At 28.1% G+C, this 17,809-nt stretch overlaps 1 long non-coding RNA gene across 7 annotated transcripts in view; it reads right to left on the bottom strand.

Moving 5' to 3' along the window:
* The window catches only part of LOC147808039 (uncharacterized), a 94,513-nt gene that overhangs the window by 23,171 nt on the left and 53,533 nt on the right, over positions 1 to 17,809 (bottom strand). For 3 of the 7 annotated variants that reach the window (XR_015434671.1, XR_015434673.1, XR_015434670.1), the window contains exons 1-2: positions 12,416 to 12,535; positions 2,248 to 2,319 (exon numbers count right to left, since the gene is read on the bottom strand). The exons of 3 other annotated variants lie outside the window; for them this stretch is intronic. This is a non-coding gene — a long non-coding RNA (uncharacterized LOC147808039). Of the gene's footprint in view, positions 1 to 2,247; positions 2,320 to 6,098; positions 6,285 to 12,415; positions 12,536 to 17,809 lie in introns of those variants that run through there. One more of the 7 variants, XR_015434676.1, reaches the window with a different exon arrangement.

Raw genomic sequence — 17,809 nt, 5'->3', positions numbered from 1 at the left:
TATTAGAAATTTTATTATTAATTTATAAAAGAAAGTAGTGTTCAAAAGATTCATCAAAGTTGTGCTTATGACTAAATATTATAAACAAAACATAAATAATATTACAAAATTAGAGAAACTACCTCATTGTTGAAATTCAGAATTCTGTGTACCCCAAATGTTTGTATGTTTATTTTATTTCTGAGCCTTTATTTAAGTTGTTTACCTTTATTGGATGGATTATCTTAACCCTACTTTTTTTTACGAGAAAATAAAGAAAACAATAGAAATTAAGAACAAATAACAACAAAAACGCAGACATACTAGATACAAAACACAAAATTGCAATAATGAAGTAAATTCTTGCCTATTGAACTGAAACTAGTCTTTGTGCCATTATTTGACTTTCATTTAAGTCTGTAACTGATATTCACAACTTAAATTGGTTCTCTTAACCCTACTTTTTCTTTTTTATCAAAAAACAAAACTAGAAATGAAAATACAGTATAAATAACATCAAGAAAAAAAGTAGACATACTATTGGTATAAAGCACAGAATTCTCTTTCGATGTTGAGGTAGGTTCATGTTTATAGCACTGAAATTACATTGCAGTCTCAACTGCACATAAAATAATTGAATAATCTGCTTTTGCAAATAAAATTAAGTAAAACTTAATTATTTTTTTACAAAATAAATGCTAATTTTTCCTGTTTAAGCAATTATTTATGGTTACTAGATTGGACACAAGGGAAAAAATGAACTTTTCTCTTTTTTAACGAAACATGTCTCCAGCTAAATTGAAATTCTTTCTCAGTTAAGATTCAGCTGATGAGAGAGATAAGTTAACGTATAAGTAGTGGCTGCTTGAATAGGATCTTCCTATCTAATTTCTGCTCCAAACTGGTGTAAGAGGGTAGTTTTACTGATTTCTTCAAAATGAAATAAATAGTATTATACTTCTTATCAGCATTGATTTATTTTTATATAAATTTAAATGTCTTTATATTTTATGATGTTGCTTTACCTATAGCTATTTATTGACTATTAAAATAAGTTTTTGTCCTTCAAAATGCTTTAGTATGTAAATACATACCATTTTAAAGTAAAATTTTGTAATAACATTTAGAATTCTTCAGTGTACTCTCCTTATAATCCAATCCACATATTTGAATACAATTAGCTGGAAACATTGGTTTTTCTTTTAACGGGATTAACTGAATGTTTTGATTTTGCACCCATTATTTGTGCGTGGATGGTGGATGCATTACATAAAGCAGATGACACGAACAAGCCAGCAAGTGAAGAATTGTGTAAGTGAATAAGTAAGTAGTGAATGAATATCAACCACCCATTCTTATTTGAACCTATTAACATAAACTTGATGCCAACAGCTATTAGTTTAACATTAGTTATTAAAATACGAAATAAAATAACTGTATGCAAATATCTTACTCACTACAATTATCCTAGTGATATATATGCTAATACTCTACTTATGATGTACAGTGCGAGTACAGAGACCACCGATAGTTTTTGGTCAAATACCACAGTATATGACCACAGTACATCTTTTTAAAGAAAGTCAAACGTTAACCAAATACCACAGTATATGATGTTTATGTTTCCAGCATTTACAAGAAAACTACAAAACCGTTTAAGTTTTCTTAACATGCTCAAAATAAGTTAAGAGGGAAAGTGTTTTGTATTATAAGAAGTTGATAAAATTAGGAATATTTTTCAATAAATTCTTCAAGATTTAAAAAGTATGCTACAAAATTATATTTTACTATAATATAATATCACAGTATAATACTATCATTGGAAATATTTTAAATAGTAATTTAAAGCCGAGGAATATAGCAATTAGCACAATTTTAAACTTTTATTTTTATTTATAATTTTTATGTCATTTTTGTTTATTGTTATTTATAGCTTGTTACTTTATCAGAAAAAATTTATCTAATTGAGTCTTTTTAAAATTTATGAGTTCTATTTTCAGTAGTTTTACGTACGTGTTACAGTATTATTAAACAGAACTTAAAATGACAATAATAAATTGAATGATTTTATTAAGAAATACTAATGTTAGAAGAAAATTGTAACATTTTCATAAAAACATACATAAGATAATTTTATAAAATAACAAAATAAATTAATCTTAAATTTTTAAAAAAAATTTCTTTTAAACATATTTTTTAAAAATTCTATTTAATTTTTGGCAATTAACCAAGTTATTAAAAATAAACAAGAAAAGAAAGAACACTTGCAAAGATGCACATCTATACATCCGCATAAACTGATCTTCTGTTTGTGTCGGTAACCAATCTAATCAACTGTTTCTAGAAGAGAAAAAAATATTATTAATGAATTAGAAATGAGGGTAGAAACAACAATAAAATCTAATCAACAAAACAACATGGCTATACTTTCTTTATAGGAAAAAATATTATTTATTTATTATTAGAAATTTTATTTATTTTTTATTATTAATTGTTAAAAGAAAGTAACGCTCGAAGAATTCATCAAAGGTGTGCTTAAGGCTAAATATTATAAACAAAAAACAAATAATATCACAAAATTACAGAAACTACTTCATTGTTGAAACTCAGAATTTTGTGTACCCCAACTACTGTAAGTTTAGTTTTGAGCCTTTACTTTAAGTTGTTTACCTTTATTTACAACTTTAATTAATTCTCTTAACCGTACTCTTTTTTATGAAAAAATAAATAAAGCAAACAATAGAAATGAAAAACAAATAACAAAAAAAGCAGACATACGGAATACAGAGCACAAAATTTCAACAATGAGGTAAATTCTTGCTTATTGAACTGAAACTAGTCTTTGTGCCATTATTTGTGCTTTATTTTAGTCTCTCACCGATATTCAAAATTTAAATGGGTTAGCAAAATATAAAACTAGCAATGGAAATAAAGCATGAATAACAGCATAAAAAAGTAGACATACTATTGATACATAGCACAAAACTCTGTTTCGACATTGAGGTAGGTTCCTGTTTATAGAACTGAAATTACATCACAGTCTCAACCGCACAGAGGATAACTTAATAATTTGCTTTTACGAATAAAATTAAGTAAAACTTAATTATTTTTTTACAAAATAAATGCTAATTTTTCCTGTTTTATTATGGTTACCAGGTAGGATATCGAGGAAAAAAATGAATTTTCTTTTTTTTAAAGAAATGTGCTTCCAGCTAAATTGAAATTCTTTCTCAGTTAAGAAGAGATCAGATTCAGTTGATGAGAGAGATAATTTAAGATATAAATAGTGGCCACTTTAATAGGATCTTCCTATCTAATTACTGTTCCAAACTGGTGTAAGTGGGTAGTTTAAAAATTAATTAACTCTTGTAAGGTGTTATTTAGTGCAAAAGTTTTTTTTTTTACCTCTCTTTGACACACTTCGTTAGCACACCATTTAGAATATGAAAGAGCAGGAAGCAGAAAAATGATCTATTAAATATTTTTCAAGTTTTTAATTACTGATTTCTTCAGAAGGAAATAAATAGCATTATACTTTTTTTATTAGCATTGATTTATTCTTGTATAAATTTAAATGTCTTTATATTTTATGATGCTGTTTTACCTATAGCTATTTATTGACTGTTAAAATAAGTTTATGCCTTTCAAAACACTTTAGTATGTAGATACATACCATTTTAAAGTAAAATTTTGTAATAACATTCAGAATTCTTCAGTATATGCTCCTTATAATCAAATCCACTAATTTGAATACAACTAGCTGCGAACAATGTTTTTTTCTTTTAAAGGGACTAACTGAATGTTTCGGTTTTGCACCCACTGTTTGTGTGTGGATGGTGGATGCAATACACGAAGCAGATGACATGAACAAGCCAGCAAGTGAAGAACTGCGTAAATGAATAAGTAGGGTGACCCAGGGTAATTCACAATCATTCTGTTTCTGGGGTAAATAATGATCACCTAAGTTTTATTCAAAAAAACATCTTTTTTTATAAATGAACAAGAATGCTTATACACCTTACTAAAGTATAACTACATTTACTTAATAATAGTTTTTTGTTTAATCTATAAAAATAAGTATATTTTAAACTGCTTTCTGAATTTTCCATTTCAAAGATGGGTTTCAAAATGTGCACATTTCTTCTCTTAATAATAAATATTTTGAGTTACTTTCTTTGATATAAAAATAGTGTAAGCTTTTGTCTAATTGTTTCACATCTACTGTAAACATTATCAGGGTTGGCAAGTTTTTGACACATGACGGTTTTTACCGGTTTATACCATGGTTTTTACCGTCATGTCAAAAACCCATAGTTTTGATGAAACTGTATTTTAATTTGAGTTGAACTGCTTATGATTTAAAATTAATTCATTTTTGTGCAATAAAATTATAAAAAAAGTTGTTAAAAGGTATTTAAGAACAGATTTTTGCATTTTCCCAAGATGACTATATCAAATCATACTATTTGAAGTAAAATATTAGGATACTGAACAAAATTTTCAACATTTCCAAGCATCATTTTGTTTGGCATATTACATAACTGAAGAATGTCAAGTCATTCCTGACTTAGAGTTTGTTAGTAGTTACAAGTTTTTGAAAGTTTTGTTTAGCTTATTTCTAATATTTAAGAAATGCCAAATTTTAAATTCTTTTTTTAGTTCTGGAATTTATTAATAGTTCTAAGTATTTTTGTTTGTTTGTTTATTTCTAACAATTAAGAAGTGCAAAATTTTGAATCCTTTGCAAATCAAGCTATAATGATAAAAGTTAAGTATCACTATTTTCAATAAGTATGTTACAATATTTCTGTATCCTTCGATAAGAATACATGTATATAGTTGCACAATCAATAGCAATCATTTACAACATTCATTTATAAAGGCAATTAAGTGAAAGTAATATATTGTCCGCTATATGCCATAAATTAAAGAAAACAGTAGGTTTTTGAGTTTTTACCAGTAAAAACACAGTTTTTACCACTGTCATGTCAAAAACCAGTTTTTGACGGCAAAAACCCAATCCTGATAATTGATCATAGGAAACTATATCAAATGTTGTCCTCTACAGATGGGGTAATTATTGATCACTGGGGTAATTCCTGATCATTGTCATTTCTTCTTATAAAAAGTATAAAAAATAGCTAATAAATAGCTAATTGCCTTTTCTTAAATAACAGTTCATATTTATTCAGTGGAACAACTATAAAACATATTTGAACTGTAATTACAAAATTTGTTTTTATCTGTATGCAAGACAAATGTGTTCCGATTTGCACCATTTCTGGTTTGTCTTACTTCGCTTCTATCTTAATTTTATGTGTGTACATTGCTAGAATAGTTTTTAAGTTTATAAATTAGCCTAATATAAATATGGTGAGAAATTATAAGCCTAAAAAGGATACTAAGCTTCTAGAAAGCAAAATGAGTGAATTTCCTGTAATGATTGAAAATGAAAATTTCAGGGTGAGAGTTGCTGCCAGAGTTGTTGACATACTTTACTTAACTTTACACTCTCACATAATGAAGTTAAAAAATCCAGCAAAAGTTATGTGGGAACTCTTTCTTATATTCCAGCAAAACATGAGAATGAGTTGGATGTTTGCCTAAAATGTATGGCATGATGCAAAGATTTTTGGAAAATTTGAAGTGTTAATCTTTATTCCTGATTTCAAATTAATCGTTTTATTAGCTGCTTAAACATATCATTTTGGTTTATTTGTTTGATCTTGATGTCTTATTTGTTAATTACCATTGTATAATTATTTTTAAATGACCCCTTAACTATAAAAACTGCTGATCAGTAATTACCCCAGAAGTAATCAGGAATTACCCCAGGTCACCCAATGTAGTGATTGAATATCAACCACCCATTCTTATTTATTCAATGAACCTATTTATATAAACTTGATGCCAACAGCTATTTGCTTAACATTAGCTATTAAAATACAAAATAAAATAACTATATGTAAATATTTTACTCACTACAATTATTGTAGTGGTATATATGGTAATCCTTTACTTTTGATGTACATTGCGAGTACACAGAACCCCTACAGTTTTTGGTCATCGATGAAGAGAAATAAATAGAGAATATAAAATTCCAAGAGAAATAAAAGTACCCTCTAATTAAACAAGAGACCAAACTTAATCTGTCTGAAAGCCGTCACATGCTGATTTCAGAATCGCCCAGTTTACATCTTTTGCTTAGCAACCTAATCGTGAAAGGGTCAACCTGCTTTGTATTTATAGGAAGTGATTTTGAAAGATTTATCATTCACACTTTGTTCCAAATACTGTAGACAAGACTAAAAAAATAATAAGTGTTAAGTACATAAGATATATCAGCAGCTTCAGAATAGCTCAATAAATGGGAACTAACCTAAGATAAGTAACAGATCATTTTATCATATTTGCTATAGCATTAAAATGCTATAGAAAAATTTTAATGCTATTTGCATTGAAATTTTTCTAGTGCTAACAAACTTTGTCTTTTGATATTTATTAATTTGTTTAAGATTTGTCTTTTAATGTTATTTGCTCAAATTTTGTCCTTTTCAAATCAATGCTGGAACCCTACCATGAGCTCCATGGAATGAAATTCCATCTGGGAATGACGTCACATTCCAACGGGAATTATTTTTCCCCACCACGAACACCTTGGAAAGAGTTTCTTGGCTGGAATTGGAACCGGTTTCATTCCAACCAGTCTCCGGCACCTAGAATCGTCGTTCCAAGGAGGGAATAATGAATTTTTAAGGACTAAATACGATATTTCATTGATGAATGTCTTAATTTTTTTCTATTTCATAAGAGAAGATAACAAAATTTCTAAAAGATAAACGTGCCCGAGCCATTTTCAAGACGATAATTAAAAGAGAAATGTTTTGTTTCATTAGTAGGGGAGAGGGGGGCACCTTTCAACAGTTTTTGCTTAAGAATTATTTTCGAAGTTTTATTGCTTTCAAAATCTAAGTTCTAATTTTTATTTACTAATTTGATATTTGAGGTAACCTCTCAATTTTTTCCAAAGGTCTAAACCAAAGACAAAATACCTAATTTTACATATTTAGTGAACCATGTATTTTGTTGAAATCTACCCCTCCTGGGGGGCAGTTTTCAACGGGTGGTGGGGCACATTTCAACAACTGAAGAGAACGTAACAAAATCATACATTTTGGAAAATTAACTTTACTCATAAAATAATAATAAGGAATGAACATATTGGATTGATTTAGATTTTTTCTACATTATTTGGTCTTTAATAAAATCAAAGTTTACGGAGAATGTCATGAAAAATACAGCTCGAGCTGTTACGTAGCTTAAACTTGGTTGAGGCAGTTTCATTTTAATGTCATTTCTTTCTATACTACTAATTCTGGAAAATAAAATATTGATTATCATGCTTCCTCGCTCTCCAGAAACTACCTGCCTCACCAGACCAGCTCCTAGCTTGGCAACAACATTCGGAGCTGGAACAAATGTTAAAACTCCAGTTTTATCCAAGTTATATATTTGATCCACTGTAAAATGACCAGAATTAAGAGCTCTCTCATAATTGTTGAAAGATTCTTGAACATTTTCTTTATTTAAAGCTATAGCTCTTGCAAAGCTGGTGTTTTCCAGTTTTCTTAAAGTAAGCTGTGGGTGACACTTCATAAAACCTTTAACCCAGTCAATTCCAGACGTTTCATTTTTGTCCCAGCTACTAGGAATTTTGGAGTTGAAACACTTTGCGTTATCATAGGAAAGTTTTCGAACTTGTCTGTAAGTTAGACTATAATTGAGAATTGAACATGTAATTATGTATTCACAAAGCAGGGTTTCTTGCTGGACATCAAAAACTTGTTGGCTTGTGTATTTAGAACTGTAGCATTTTGTGTGTTAGTAGTTGTACATTGTTTGGTTTCACCAACCAAACAATTATTTGACTTTCTTTTTTTTTTTAATTAATAAAATAAAGCTGAAAAGTCTATTCCAAATAAGTCTGCTGCTGCTGTTAAACATGCACCATTTCTGACTGCTTACATTGTTTTTTCAATGTTTTCTTCACTAACTTCTGGTTTAGAGAGTTTTTTTTTTTTTTATATGTTCGCAACATTTTTATAAATTGTAAGAAGGTAAAATATCAGAATTGAGAATTTTATTAAATATAATGTTACACCCTAAACTTTTCAATTTTCTTAAAATTAAATTATTTTCATTCCAAATTAAATTTTCTTGAATATTTTTACAAAATTTTAAAATAATTATTTTATTGATGCTTTTAATGAATTCTTTGTAAATAAATTCTATTTTCAACAACAATGCAACAAACTGAATCTTGATTTTAAGCTTTTAAAAAAATTTCATTTCATTTAATTGAAATTTTTTTTACAAACATGCTTCCTTGAACACATTCACATGTTTTTCAAAATATTTAGAATAATGCCTTACAGAAAAAGTTGAGTATTTAAAATATAACAACCGCAATTAATGGGCTTTTTGCTGACTAATGACTTCTGCAAGATTACTTAACAAAAAAATAATAAGCCTGGGACACCTTTTAACACTGTTGAAATGTGCCCCCTAAGCTCTGTTGAAATCTGCCCCTGGTACAGACATTTTGGTTAAAGTATTATCAACCACTTTAGAAAAAGACTTTTTACTAATAAACGATACAGTTAGAAGCAGAATTAAATAAGCTAGCAGATGAATAAATATCACTTACTTTATTAAAAGATTACTGGTCGATAAACAGTTTTAAAATCAAAATTGTCTTTTTACTTTTGGAATGTTAAAACATGTTCCACAGAGTAACACAACAGTGGTAAAAAGAAAGTGCTTAAAACTAAATGTCAACAGTTATGCATAGTTAAAGCTTATTGTCTGGCATATTGGTGAATCATTAAGCAATATTAGAAGGCAGAAATTCTAGTTGTTGAAAGGTGCCCCATGTTGAAATGTGCCCCCCTCTCCCCTATGTGTGAACCAAAAGATACTTTCAGAGTTAACTAAGAAATTACGGCAAACTAAAAATAATTATGATCTCATATGATAATTGTTATTATTATGGGATATATTACTTGGCCAATACCTTTTTTTGAAGTCCCAATCATTTCTTTTTTAAATTTTCTTTCAATGAACTTTTAGTTCAACAATATTTAACTTCCTTTCGAACGATAGTTCTTCATATTATACACCAATGGCAGCACATTTAAAAGAATTTGTTACAGGCATGATGTATTATAAAGTAAACAATTTATTTATAATAAGAAATACAAAAAAGAATAAAAACGTTTCAAAAATTATTTATGAAATTTGTATTTATTTTTTCTTTTACTCATTTTAAAAAATTTTATTCTCATTCTTCCATTAAAATATATACTATAAAAGCTGTGGAAGTAGTTCCCTAAACTATAATTTTTAAGTATTTCATACGTAAAATGATTTTACAAATCACGAAAAAAAATTTACGCAGTTCTATAAATTAATTTCTTGTGAACATATTTATTTAACTATCAGTAAAAACAGTCACTTTTATAATGTAACAAATAAACCAAAGTAATAAGCAAAGTAGTAACTTTAGTCATTCATACTGTTACAAATTTAATTGAAAACTAATGAACTTTTCTGAAATTAAATTAATTTCAAAGAGATGAAGGTAAACGTTAATTTTTTTGTCTGATAAAATTTGAATTCTTTCTGGCAATTAGTTTTGATTTAAAAACTAGTATAATTAGTAATCTATCTACATGCAGTTCTCAGGCACGAAATTTTGAATCTTAATTCATTAAAATATGATCATTTATTTTAAGAATTGTACTTTTTAAAAAATATTTAAAATAAATAATGAAACGTATTAAAGGATATATCAGAAATATTTATTATGAAAAAATGATTTTATTTTATGAATTATACATGATAAATATGACAGTTTTTAATTAATAAAACTATATGTATAATAAATTAAAGAATAATTCAAAGTATTCGCAGTTCATGTTTTTTTAGTCTAATGAAAACAAAAAACATTATAAAAAGAAAACAATAAGTAGTCAAAAATATTATTTAAATAGCAGAAGCTCGTTTCGTTCTACTCATGCTAATGCTGCCAAACTCAAAAAGAAAATCTAAAGTAAATTGCGTGATTGGTTAAATTTTAGCCACGCCCTGAGAGCGAGTTATCGTGAAATGTCTGATTCCAAGGGAGTGTTCATGGTACGGTATTGAACATTCATGGAACCAAACTTTCCTAGTTTCACTTTCCAGCCGGGAATCTTCATTCCATTTCCGGTAGTTCATGGTAGGGCCCCTGACTATTCTTATCATGTAGGGGAGTGTCGGGCTCCCCTGCCCACTGTCAATTTCATATGTAGAGAATATTTTTTCAAGTCTTTTCGGACATTAATTGTTATACAGTAGGGAACCGATTATCCGGAACGATCGGGACCATCGCTATTCCGGATAACTGATTTTTCCGGTTTTCTGAATCGCTACAAAAAGCCGTTTTTTTATTGTTAAACCCAACTAAAAAAATTTTTTGTTTTGGAAATAATCTTAAAAAGAAGAAAAAACGATGAAGTAATACAATAATGATTATTTCCAAAATGATGGTAAGGTGAATATCTTTCAAAAAAGAATGAAAAATCCTAAAATCTTACGAGGAAAAAAATTTTTTTTTTAAAAAATGGCGGGAAAATGTATTGAATTTCGTTCCGGTTTTTTGGTTTTCTGATTTCCGGATAACGGGTTCTGTACTGTATTAAAAAAAGATTATTTTCAAAGTTTCAAGTATTTATGATAAAATATTTGTGATATACTCAAGTATTTGTGATAAAAATGATAAATGAGATTTATCTATTGTCAATACATAGGCCATTTTCATTTACACCTCAAAAAACAGTCAAAAAATTTTTGTAACTGGGTGGGGCTACCTGACATATTTTGAAAAGAGCTGAAAAACATGTTTTTTTTTAAATTTCTATTTTTTTAAGTTAAACTATTCTTTTTTTGGTTTATTCTTTTTGCATTATTTAATTAGATGATAAAACAATAGAAACATACAAAAATATTGATTATTACTCAATATTATACAGAAATATAAGCAATACTCTTTAAGTGGGTGGGGCTACCCGACTCTCCCCTAAATGGCAATCAATGTGAAAAGTCACAAGCAGTTTTGACCATTTTTGTCTAAATTTTTTAATATTTAAAAAGTTTCTCTTATTTGTCATTGTTTGAGCAGATAAAATATGTTAAAATTAGGAATTATTGAAGGATTGTAATGATTTTTATCAAGACCAAGATTTTTAATTTATACATAAAAAAAAACATGAAAAAATAAAAGGTGATTGTTACCAAATGATTCTGTTCCAGTGATTACTATAGAAAAGACATGGTTCAAACAATATGTTAGCTTCTAATGGGGGAGGGATTTCTGATTAGCTTATTTTTACAGACAAGGGGAGAGAAAGCAATGAGCAATGCTTGAGTACAAAATTAAAAACCCTTAATTTAAAATTTTACAAAAGCAAAATAAAAAATGAAACAAAAATAAATAACACAAGAGAAATTACTTAAATCTAGAATTAAAGGCAAATTTGGAGCAGGGGAAACATTAAAAATTCTTTTTGCACTGATAAGTCGAGGAGATTTCTGTATCATGATCTGTGGTAGAATTATCGCTAAGTCTTGGAAACTTCCGGGCAGTGGCCGCTAAGAAACTAACAACAAAAAAAACATCACAGAAAGGGACCAACTCATAGGCACCATCGGGCAAACATTTACATGTTTATTTCTTTTTTTTAAATTACAAGTTTAAAATCTATTTGGCACCTTGGCGATTGTAGTTGGCGCAACAGATCACGATACGGAAATATCCCCGTTAAGTCCATATAAAATTTACTTATATTACCCAAATTAGCAACAATAGCTTAATAATATTTCACTTTAATCATATATCAAGATAGTTTTTTTTTCTAAATTTTTAGGGAATATTTCTGTATCCTGATCTGTGGTAGAATAATCGCCAAGTCTTGGAAATTTCCGAGCATCGACCCACGAAAAACTAAAAAAAAAAAAACATCACAGAAAGGGACCAACTCAAAAAGTAAAACTCCTAATCACCCCGGAGCAAAAATCTACATGTTTTTTTTTTTAAATGCAAGTTTAAAATCTATTTGGCACCTTGGCGATTGCAGTTGGCGCGACAGATCAAGATACGGAAATATCTCCATTTTTTATACTATCATCCCCTCAGAGAGAAAAATGCAAATGATTAAGCAACTTCAAAAATACACTTAGCGAATGTGATTTTTCTAAGTTACGATTTTGCTCACGTTGTATACATTTCCAAAGAGTAAAAGAAAAAGTTTATAAATAAGCTAGTGTAATTACGAGAAATTCATTGTGTAATTGTAAGAGAAATTTATTTATTACAGAAAATTCCTTATTTTTTTACCATTGTCGTTGGACATTTTTCAATTTGTCATAAACAAACTCACAGAGTAATCAATCTATCAATTGAATCTATACGTTGCCAGATTTAGAAAAACAAAAACCAAATCAAAATTAAATAAATAAAATCTTATTTGGCTTTTCGCTTGAATCGAAACTTAAAATCCTAATGCTATCAAATTACTGTCTGCGTGTCTGCAGTGGAACCATGAGTGGAACTTCCGCTTTTGAAAAAGTAAGCAAAGAGGCTTCATTAAAAGGCTTTTAAATCTTCCAGAAAAGCTATGTCTCTGCAAGAACTAACCCGATTAAAAAAAAGTTTTTCGCCGAATCTCAGAATCGCAGAACAATATTTCAAATAAGCAAGCAGAATGAATGAAAATAAAAAAAGATTTTAAATTCAGTTACTTTTTTGGTAGCACAGCCATATAATTAATTTCATAATGTTTCTGACAATTTTGTCAATTTTACAAATATTCTGTTGTTTACATTTTGATCATAGATAATAGTTAATAAATTCATTGGAATCTAAAGGATATTTTGTTTACATAAGTTTCATTCATTCCTTTTTTTAATTACTATTATTTAAAAATGTAATTTCGTGAAAGATAAATTTTGAACAGAATCAGGTGTGTGCACATCCCAAAAGTTGTGATAAAAGTTATTCATAAAGTTGTGAAAATCGGCGCTTTATAAAATAATAACAAATTGCAATGATTCTAACGGTAAATGAATGTTTTTAAAAATACAACAAAAATTGTACTGAAAAACTTGGAAACACTATTTTGAGTGAAAATTATGGGAAGAAGCTTAGATTTGCTACAAAATTGGGGTTCGATCTGCGGCTGCAGCTAGCTGGTAGCATTGGATGGTAATTAAGATGGATCGATGTATGTATGTAAGTATGGTAGATCAATGTAACTATGGATCGATGGTTACCGCACCAACTTGTTTAAGAAGTTAATTACAACTTACCCTTATTTAATAGTATTTATCTACCATTCCTATTTGTCATCCTTTCTCAGTATTATTTTCTGCTATTATTACGCTTTAGGTATTGATTATTATTCCAAACTAAAAGCATAAAGCTAAAATCTAAAGCTGTCCTTTATTATAAAGTAATCCTATTGTATTACCTTATTACGTAATAATTTATGATAGAAATCTTAAAACGGTTTCTAGTTTATTAACCATTTTATAATAATTAAACCGAAAATAGTTAATGTCTACTTATATAGTTAACTTCGTGCGAAATTGTGTACAAAGAGCATATGCAATTAAAATATTGCATATAAAGTAGTAAAACAATTTTACGAATTAATGTTTTACACTTTACTAGAATATTTCTTTGCCAAAAAAAAAAAAAAAAAAAAAAAAAAAACAACTAACGAGTTATTACTGTAATTTGAAAATAAATAAAAATTAAAAAAATATATAAATAAATAAATAAAACTAAATGTAATAAAATTTTAGATACAATATTAACCAAATAAAATAATTTTGTTAAAATTTTAATTCAATAAAAAACAGAATGATTTAAAATTAAGTTAAATTTTAATTCAATAGCGCCTGTTTTAGTATATGATATTGGTACCTTTAAATTGAATGTGTTTTAGTTTTGATAAAAATGTGTTCATCACCTAGAAAACGAAAAATGACTGCTTATAGACAGGTTGAAAGTAAAAAAAAAAAAAATTTAAAAATTTAAAAAAAAGGCGTTTAGCGGCGGAAGAAAAGTTTTACATCAATTTAAAGAAAGTAATTTTAAACAGTAAAATACAAAATTTGAAGGAAATCGGTTGAATAATTTCTGAGTTACTCAATTTTTAAATGTCGTATGTTAAAAAACATTGGTTTCTCGAGTACTGTTCGACCGATTTTGTTCAAATTTCTAATTTAAAGTTACGTCCTTTAAAATGACATAAAAATTTTTTATAGCTTCAATAAAAAAAATTTCCGACTATAAGTAAATAAAGTAATAAAAATAATAAGTAATTACTGAAAAAAAAATTTTTTTTGTATCGAAACATCTTTAAATAAACGAATTTTATTATTCTGTAAAAAAATTTTTTGGTTTTTCAAAAGTGTTCAACCGTGAACTAATCGTTGTTCACAGTAGTACAACGAGCATCATTGGCTGCTGTCAGTCAACAAGTGGATAAACACTTTGATCAGCTTGTGGAGGGATAGGTCCTCGTTAAACTGCTCTACAGTAAAGTGCTCGACTTCGCACTCAGGTCGTCGGGCCACCAAAGCTGTTGAATCCCCTCTGCAGATTATCAATATTGTAATGGCATGTCTTGGGTCATCTTAGGCATCCGATGGCATTCCTAGACCGCCGCTAATAGCCCATTGCTCTAGTGCGACGCAAATAAAGAATCTACCTACCTTTCAAAATATGGCTAAATACGCAAAACATAAAATTGGTAGTTAACATAAAAGTAATTGCTCTCCGAATCGAACTATTGAGATTATTTTTTTTCTCCAGATTGTGGCAACCTCTTTGAAAGCCAAGATTCCAAATCTGTCCGGAAAGAGATAGGTTTAATCAGAAAAACTACATTTTTGTGCTGAATTTCGTAACATAGTCTATTTAAGGCTAGGTCCTCGAACCATTAAGATAGAATCCCAGTACGTGATAATCCAATTATTGGATCAAAAGTTATTCAAGGTAATTTTTTTAGGCACTATACGCTTTTTACATTGTTCATTGTTACAGTCATTTTCTAAACAAATGAGTCATTGTGTTCGAGATATATTTTTGAGCTTAATCGAATATGATTAAACAGGAGAAAATCGGACTAATAGTTAAAAAGTTATAAAGGTTATCCGTACAAAAAGTGTAAATTTATACTTATACCTATTTATGCATATTAAAATGCTACACAGACGCAAGAGATATCGTTTTCTGTCTATTTCTTCTAGAGTAACCGAATAAGACCTCTAACACAGGTCAATGGGGCTAATATCAAAAGTTGAAAAAATTCTATTGCATTAAAAGGTACTATTTTTGAATTACGCATGAAGAAAATGCTTATAATATCTAAAATATTTATCTTATTTTACTCTAATTTCGACTAAATCATTTCAGCATTAATCAGAAACATTAAACTTTTTAACAGTTCGTTCAATTGACTTGTTTTTAATCTTATTCGATGAGCTTGAAAAATACATAAGAAACAACGTCCCCCTTTTTTTTCAGATATTTAAAAAAGTACAACTATAAAATTGTACTTAAAATTCTCCTAACTTTTAAACAATTAGCCCGATCGTCTCGAGATTAGATTATTTACCATTAAATTTATAAATTAATTGAACTATGGCTGAAATCATAAAAAAAAAAACTTCTAAAAACACTAAAAACATTCCTATCCATTACACTTATTTATGTCATGACATTAATTTCTTTAAATCGATTTATAGCTCCCAACTTTTTAAAATATGTAAAATACTGAAAAATCTTATACATATTTAAATACAATTTCAATAATCTAGGACAGCGGTTCTCCAATGGAGTAAAAAGTACAAGTAAAAGTACAAGTTCTAAACAAAAAAAGTAACAATTTAAAAGTGCATTTCTAGGAAATCGAAAATTCAAAGTAACCTAAAATTTTATTGAATAATATTCTTATGTTCTTTAATGTTTTTGTAAAATTGTTATTATTTATTTAATTATTTTTAATTTTGAAAGTTATGGACATTAATTTATTTCTAAATTCGGAAGAATATTATAATATAATTTTATAATATAATCGTATAATATAATTTTAAAATCAAATATAATTTTAATATCAAATTTTTTATGGATTTTCACGAAAAAGAAATTTTATCTATTGATTTTAATTTTAATTTTTTTTTATTTGTTTAAATTACCATTGATTTAAAATTGCATTACTCTATAGAAACGCGTTTTGAAAGCACAAACATAAACAAAGCAAACACAAGGTTTCAGATAGCTTTGTGATCTTTGAGCTAGTAAAAAATAATTGAATGTGCAGTATAAGTTGAAACAGAACAGTCTACAGTTTTTTTTGTAACAATGGCTAATGTTAAAGTCATGCGAGAAAATCATTTTCCGAACATTTCTGCCTAACAGATTAATTAAAATTTGTAAACGAATTTTAGTATCAGCGGCTAAATTAATACCTTTGAGTTTTCAAGAGTTAAAATAGTAATTATAATAGTTTTCAATAGCACAAATAGTTCTGAAGTTCTTAGAGATTTGACTGGGCGTTATTTAACAAGGTCGGGCATGAACATAATTTTAATAAAAAATGTACTAGGTAAAAGTGTATTTAGTAAAAAATGTATTATTAGTGAGTTCAAACAGAAAATTGAAAAACGTAATAACAAAATCCGAAATTTTTTTATTTAAAATTTATTAAATAAATGCATAAAACTCGAAAATGAATGAAAATAACTTGCTAATTAATATTTTTATTCATTTTGCAAACTAATTGCATTTCGAAAGTGGTGTCACTGAGTCTGCTGCGAGAATTTCTCAGAACGTGCTTAGCAACGCTGAATAAGCGCTCCACGGGAGCGCTAGAAGATACTGCAGTATTATATTTCACATATAATTTTTTTACGATTGGATATCGATTCGAAATTGATATGCTTTCGGTTTCGACATTTGAGCTCATGTATGCCATAAATTCTTCTGTCGCTGGTGATTGGCATGATGTTTTCAACTTTAGAAAATTTAAAATCCCTGGGTTTTTTTCTGTTACGTTATAGTTATAGCAGGGTGTTCAGCTTGGACAATTCTTTCCAGTTTTTTTGTAGCCTCCTCCCTAGCTTTTTCTTCCAACCAATTAAATTTGATTCAAGGTACCAGACCTGCAGCATATAATAAATCTTCCTGCGATTTCACATCGCGAAACCTTTCGCGCATGCCATCTAAAAGAGCTTTGTTTAAGGTTTACAAACTGTTGTTTTAATAATGTAACTATGAAGCTCTTCTCCAAAAGAGCCGTCTTTTTCCCTTCAGGCATGACAATTTTAAAAGATAAAGGTATTTAAACACGAAGTTAGCTGCGAATGCATATATATGTCACATTAATTTTGTAAATTAAAAAAACCTAAGATTTTTTTTTTCTTTTTTTAATCTCTTTTTTTTTAGAAAGCTTACCGAGTTTTAGAAAAAAGTAACGATTTCATTCGACATTTCCGTTACAAATACTTGTACTTTATCCCTAAAAAAGTAACGAAAGTACAAGTAAAAGTACTAAATTTAAAAGGTAACGAAGTACAAGTAAAAGTACTAAATTTAAAAGGTAACGAAGTACAAGTAAAAGTACGTACTTTTTACTTGTACCGGCGGTACAAGTAACGAAAGTAAAAGTACTGCCATATATGGTCACCATTAAGTACAGGTAACAACAGTACAATTTTATAT

Source organism: Parasteatoda tepidariorum, chromosome 6 (genome assembly GCF_982258835.1).
Source record: "Parasteatoda tepidariorum strain Cologne lab strain chromosome 6, Ptep-v5.0, whole genome shotgun sequence".
Taxonomy (NCBI): Eukaryota; Metazoa; Arthropoda; class Arachnida; order Araneae; family Theridiidae; genus Parasteatoda; species Parasteatoda tepidariorum.
Note: the sequence above shows the minus strand (reverse complement) of the source record. Positions and strands in the feature narration are given on the sequence as shown.